Below are 7,056 nucleotides of genomic sequence, written 5' to 3'. Positions count from 1 at the left end.
AGAAAGAAAGAAAGAAAGAAAGAAAGAAAGAAAGAAAGAAAGAAAGAGAATTCTGTTGGTATACTTTTTGTTGCTTTAACACTATACTGGATAGTTTATAAAGTAATAGCATGTACCTGGCTCACAATTCTGGTAGTGAAAGGATCAAAGAACGTGGCACAGAGCCAGGCATGGTGGCACATGCATGCCTGTAAGCCCAGCACTCAGGGAGATAGAGGAGGCAGATCTCTGTGAGTTCTAGGCCACCCTGGTCTACAAATTGAGTCCAGGACAGCCAGTACACAAAGAAACCCTGTCCCCAACAAAACAAAACAATAATGACAAAACATGGCAAAGGCTTTTTAACTTCTTGGTTTTTTATTTGTTTGTTTGGTTGGTTTTCTTTCATTTTGTTTTTCAAGACAAGATTTTTTCTGTGTAACCCTGACTGTCCTGGAACTCACTCTGTAGACTAGGCTGACCTTGAACTCACAGAGATCCACTTTGCCTCCCGAGGGCTGGCATTAAGGGAATGTGCCATTACTACCTGGCTGGCTTTTTCAGATTCTTAAGAGTCTGTTCTGGCAATAACTCACTCAATACCTTGCAAGGCTGGTTCTTTCATGACCTAATTAGCTTATACTGAGCCCTCTTCATAGAGGGTCTGCCCATGTCAAGCCCATGTTACCAGGGCCAATGCTTCCAGCATGTAATTCAGGATGTTCATGCCATATTTTAACTACAACAGACAACAACCAACTATGATTATCACATGAGGGAAAACAGAAAAACCTGTACAATATAGGCACAACAGAAATTTCAAGTTATAATCTCAAAGATCAAGCAGACGTTTTAGAATTATAAATTCACTGTCTGAGATTAGCAACTTGTCTAAGGTTTAATAGTACATTAAACAAGTGATCTACCCCTCTCCAGGAGACTCATGAATGCAAAGAGTGGCAAATAGGAAACAATTGCAGAAATACAGAGGAGGAGGAAAATAAAAACAAGCAGGTAAAGGAGACCAAGGATACGGCAGAACAGATCTACCAGTATCAGCACAGGAGTATCAAAAAACAAATAGAAACACTAGTTGCAGAAATAATAGATGAGTTTTCTGAGTCTGATTTTAAGGATATCAACAAATTTCAGGGCCTCAGAAAACTTCACATAGAACAAACACATTCATATTGGTGAAATCAGTTGAAGAAAGAAAAAAAAAAACTTTTTATTTCATGAGGTAGACTCTCATGTAGCCCAGACTAGCCTCAAACTCACCATGCAGCAGAAGCTGACTCCAGATCCTCACACATCTACTTTGTCAGTGCTGGTATTACAGGAGTGTGCCACTGTGCTCAACAGTCACATCACTGGCTTCACCTCTTCAGGGTTCTAAAGTGACCAGCTCATTTCTTGTAGCCCCTTGAAACAGACCAACCGGGGGCCCTGCAGAGACTGATGCTCCAGCCAAGGACCATGCATGGAGAGGACCTAGACCCCAGGCTCAGATGTAGACTATAGGCAGCACAGTCTCCAAGTGGGATCCCTAGATCCCTAGTAAGAGGAGTAGGGCCTGTTTCTGGCATGAACTCAGTGGCTGGCTCTCTGATCACCTCCCCCTGGGGGGTGCAACCTTATCAGGCCACAGAGGAAGACAATGCAGATAGTCCTGATGAGACCTTATAGGCTAGGGTCAGATGGAAGGGGAGAAAGACCTCCCCTATCAGTGAACTAGGGTAGGGTCAGGGGGAAAAAAGGGAGGGAGGGTGAGACTGGAAGGAGACAATGGGGGGGGGGGGGGCTACAGCCGGGATACAAAGTGAATAAATTGTAGTTAATAAATAAATAATTTAAAAGGGTGTTGTTTCTTTTTTTTTTTTTTCTCAGCCTCCTTAGAATTCATATAAAGGACTACTTTTTTTTAATTGAGTTAATTTTGTATCCAACTACTTTGCTGAAAGTGTTTATTAGCTATAGGAGTTTCCTGGTAGAATTTTTGGGGTCACTTATGTATACTATCATATCATCTGTGAATAGTGATTCTTTGACTTCTTCCTTTTCTATTTACATCCCCTAATCTCCTTTAGTTGTCTTATTGCTCTAGCAAAAACTTGAAGTACTATATTGAATAGATATAGAGAGAGTAGACAGCCTTGTCTTGTCCCTGATATTAGAGGAATTGCTTTAAGTTTCTCTTCATTTAATTTGATGTTGGTTATCACCTTGCTTTTTTATATTTTTGTATATTGCCTTTATTGTGTTTAGGTATGAGCTTTGTATCCCTGATGTCTCCAAGATCTTTATCTTGAAGGGACGTTGGATTTTGTCAAATGCTTTTTCAGCATCTAATGTGATGATCATGTGGGCTGTGGTGTGATTAAGTACAAGTAAGAAAATCTTACTGATATTTGAAATTGAATGAGAGAGATTAAAAAGAACACACTCAGATACTTAAGCTTTTGTTTGAACCTGAGTTGGAATGACAGTTCTTCAAAGAATAGGCCAAGTATATAAATGTCAAAATTTGCTTTCAATATAAAAATTGAAAGATGAATGGTAAAATATTAGCAACTAATATGACAAGGGATAATATTCTTAATATAAAAATGACATTCAAAAAGTAATAAGAAAAATTATACTCTAACAGAAAAAAAATCATTTGGTAAAATTCCAAATGGCCATAGGGAAAATGTTTATATGGTGGATTACATTGATGGATTTTCAGATGTTGAATCATCCATGCATCTCTGATGAAGCCTACTTGGATCATGGTAAACGATGTTTTTGATGTGCTCTTGCATTTGGTTTGCGAGTTTTTTGCATCAATGTTCAAATAGAAGACTGGTCTGAAATTATCTTTTTTGGTTGAGTCTTTGTGTGATTTGGGTGTCAGGGTGACTGTGGCCTCCTAAAATACATTTGGCAATGTTCCTTCTGTTTCTATTTTGTAGAATAATTTGAAGAGTATTGGTATTAGCTCTTCTTTGAAAGTCAGGTAGAATTCTGCACTAAAATCACCTGGCCCTGGGCTTATTTTGATTGTGAGACCTTTAATGACTGCTTCTATTTCCTCAGGTGTTATAGGTCTATTTAAATTGTTTACCTCATCTCAATTTAACTTTGGTAAGTGTTACCTATTGAGAAAATTATCTATTTCCCTTAGATTTTGCAATTTTATGGAGTACAGGTTTTTGAAGTAAGATTCTTTGGATTTCTTTAGTGTGTTATGCCCCTCTTTTCATTTCTGATTTTGTTAATTTAGATATTCTACCTTTTAGTTATTTTTGCTAAGGGTTTGTCTATGTTGTTGATTTTCTCAAAGAACCAACTCCTGGTTTCATTGAATTTTTTTTTTTATATTGTTCTCTTTGTTTCTTATTGATTTCAGCCCAGAGTTTGATTATTTCCTGCCATCTAATCCTCTTGGGTGTGCTCAATAGCTTTCGTGTGTGCTGTTAAGTCATTAGTATGAGATATCACTAATTTCTTTATGAAGGCACTTATTGCTATGGAGTGTACTCTTAGCACTGCTTTCATTGTGTCCCTTAAGTCTGGGTATGTTGTGCATTCATTTTCATTGAATTCTAGAAAGTCTTCCTTTATTTCTTTCTTGACCCACTGGCTATTGTGTAGGTCATTGTTCAGTTTCCATGGGCTTGTAGTCTTTCTGTTTCTTTTGTTGCTGAAATCTAGCTATAATCCACAGTGATCTGATAAGATACAAGAGGTTAATTCAATTTTCTTGTATCTGCTGAGACTTGCTTTGTGACCAAGTATACAGTCAATTTTGAAGAAGGTTCCAAAAAGTGCTGAGGGTATATTTTTCTGTGTTTGAGTGAAATATTCTGATAATATGTTAGGTCCATTTGATTCATAACATGTTAGTTTCATTATTTGTCTTAATGACCTGTCCATTGGTGAGAGTGAGGTGTTGAACTCTCCCATTATTAATATATGGTTTAAGCCTCAGTAATATTTCTTTTACGAACGTGGGTACCCTTGCACTTGGGGCATATTCAGAATTGAGACGTCATGTTGGTGGATTTTTCCTTTTGATGAGTATGAAATGTCCTTTCCCATATATTTTGAAACTCTATTTTACTAAATATTGGAATGGCTACTCCAGCTTGCTTCTTGGGCCATTTGCTTGGACAATCTTTTTCTAGCCCTTTACTTTGAGGAAATGTCTATTTTGGTGCTGAGGTATGTTTCTTGTATGCAGCAGAATAATGGGTCCTGTTTTGCATCCATTCTGTTAACCTCTGTCTTTTTATTGGGGAATTGAGTCTATTTATATTGAGATATATTAATGACCAATAATTGTTAATATCTGTTATTTTGATGGTGGTAGTGGTAGTATGTGTGTCTTTTAGTTCTTTTGGGTTTGCTGGTGTGGAATTATTTATTTTTGGTGTTTTCTTGGGTGTAGTTAACCTCCTTGTGTTGGAGTTCTCCTTCCATTATCTTCTGTAGGACTGGATTTCTGGATAGGTATTATTCAAATTTGGTTTTGTAATGGAATATCTTGTTTTCTCTATGTATGATAATTGAGTTTTGCTGGGTTTTACTTTGAGTGAAAGTAGTCTGGGCTGGCATCTGTGATGTCTTAGAGACTGCAAGGCACCTGCTCAGGCCCTCTGGCTTTTAAAGTCGGTTGAGAAGTCTGGTGTAGTTCTGATAGGTCTGCCTTTACGTTACTTAGCTTTTTTCCATTGCAGCTTTTAATATATTGTTGTTGTTCTGTTTATTTAGTGTTTTGATTATGTGGTGGGAGAATTTTCTTTTTTGGTCCAATCTATTTGGTGGTCTGTATGCTTCTTGTTTATTTATAGGCATCTTTTCTTTAGTCTGAGGATATTTACTTATATGACTTTGTTGAAAATATTTTCTAGTCCTTTGAGTTAGGAATCTTCTTCTTCTATTCCTATTATTCTTAGGTTTGGTTTTTTCAGTAACCCTGATTTCTTGGGTGTTTTGTGCCAGGAACTTTTCAGCTTTAACATATTCTTTGACCAATGTATTGCTATCTTCTATATCTTTCACGCCAGAGATTCTCTCTTCCATCTCTCGTATTCTAATGGTGATACTTGCATCTGTAGTTCCTGTTCTCTTGCCTACGTTTTCTATCTCCAGGATTCCCAGCTTGTGTTTTCTTTATTGCTTCTGTTTCCATTTTCAGGTCTTGAACAGTTTTAGTCATTTCCTTGACCCGTTTGATTGTATTTTCCTGTATGTCTTTAAGGGATTTATTAATTTCCTCTTTAAAGATCTTTATTATCTTCATAAGATTAAAGGTCATTTTCTTGTGCTTCAGATGTTTTAGGATATTCAGGCTTGCTGTAGTATGACAGCTGGGCTCTGTGGTACCCTATCACCCTGGCTGTTGTTGTGTTCTTATGTTGGCCTTTAGCCATTTGGGCTGTGTGATTACTGTAAGTTTAGATACTGATTTCTGAGTTTATTTTTGTTGGATAGGTGTTTTTTTCCCCTTAGTTTCTGTTTCATCTCTGTCTTCTTGCCTGAGGTTCTGGTGACCAGCGAGTCTTCAGTTCCAGTAGGGTGTCTCCCCTGGGGTTTTTGTGGTCTGCTTTGCCTCTGTGTTTTTGGGTGTTAACCTTGTCTATGAGATCCCTAGAACCAGGGTGGCCTGTGGTCCCTGGTGCTTGTAGGCTCCCAGGAAAGCAGGTTGAGTTTGTAGGGCAGGAAATAGAGTACAAGGTATAGGGTACAATTTACAGCTGTTCAGTGTGTTTTCAGGAGAGATATCAGTATGGCTTTCGAAAACATTATACTTAACAAAACCCTACTACTGTCTACCAAAACCCACAGTTGATAAACAGAAGGAAAATGAGGTTAATATTAGGGAAATATAAATTAGCAAAGAGATATTGCTGCACACATTCAAATTGGCTACTAAAACAGGATAAAAGAGTGAGAATTACTGGGCACGATGGTGCACACCTGTAATCCCAGCGCTCAGAGAGGCAGAGGCAGGCTGTTCTCCATGAGTAAAAGGCCAGACTGGTCTACAAAGAGAGTCCAGAATAGCCAAGGATACACACAGAAACCATGTCTTGAAAAAACAAACAACAAACAAAGAAAAAAAGTCACTGGAATCTAACTGAAGACTTTGCTGGCAGCAGAGAAAGGATTCCAACACAATTAACATTGTTTGGGGCCCCTCTCCTTCCCAGACACAAACCTGTCACTTTCTGGGAGTTTCAACAGATTCCCACTTTATATAGGAAGGGCACGTACCAACTCCTTATTCAGCTTTTGCTTTTATATGACCTGATTATAATTCCATTCAGGGAAGACCCACCTCACTTAAGAGAAAGAGTGAAGGAAAAAGTCTTTATTTTAGTGGTTTGAATGAGAACACAGACATCTATCAGATCTTTAAACCCCTGGTTCCTCATTGGTAGCAGTGGTTGGGATGTTTTGGAGGTGTGTCCTTGTTGGAGGAAGTATGTCACTGTAGGCAGGCTATTCGAGTTTAAAGACTGGCTCCACTTCCAATTCCAGTTTCAGCTTCCTGCTCCAGCTGTGGTGCCTGAGTGCTACTGTGCCTTACCGCCATGGCAGACTTTTAGCCCCCGGAATTATAAACCCAAATACTCTCCTAGAAGTTGCTTTGGCCTTGGCATTTTATCACAGCAACTGAAAGTAACCGATACACTTAGGACACTTAAGATGTGAGTACATATGGCAAAAGCCAAGTCAGTTCATTGTTTACTCTGCCATGAGGAGCTCATACCCACATTTGGCTACAGCCTACTTTCTGTAACTCTTTGGGAAGTCATACTCATACACTTAAGTATGTCTTACTCTTTCTGAGCCCCGCTCTCTTAAGCCTTCAGTTTAAGCCTAAGTTAAAATGTCTTCAATAAACTTTCTAATTCTGCTTCACTTTACATGGTTATGTGCATCAGGAAAAATCAGCCAGAATACAAATGCCTCTCAACATTAGAATAATTCACAATAATGCAAAACGACAAATCACAGCTTTGTAACAGCACAGGTCAATGTTCGAATTTTTGTATCACTAACAAAAGACACACAAGTCCAAAACCGGAA

Source organism: Psammomys obesus, unplaced genomic scaffold (assembly GCF_907164565.1).
Source record: "Psammomys obesus unplaced genomic scaffold, mPsaObe1.curated_primary_1811, whole genome shotgun sequence".
NCBI lineage: Eukaryota > Metazoa > Chordata > Mammalia > Rodentia > Muridae > Psammomys > Psammomys obesus.
This window is presented reverse-complemented; position numbering follows the sequence as displayed.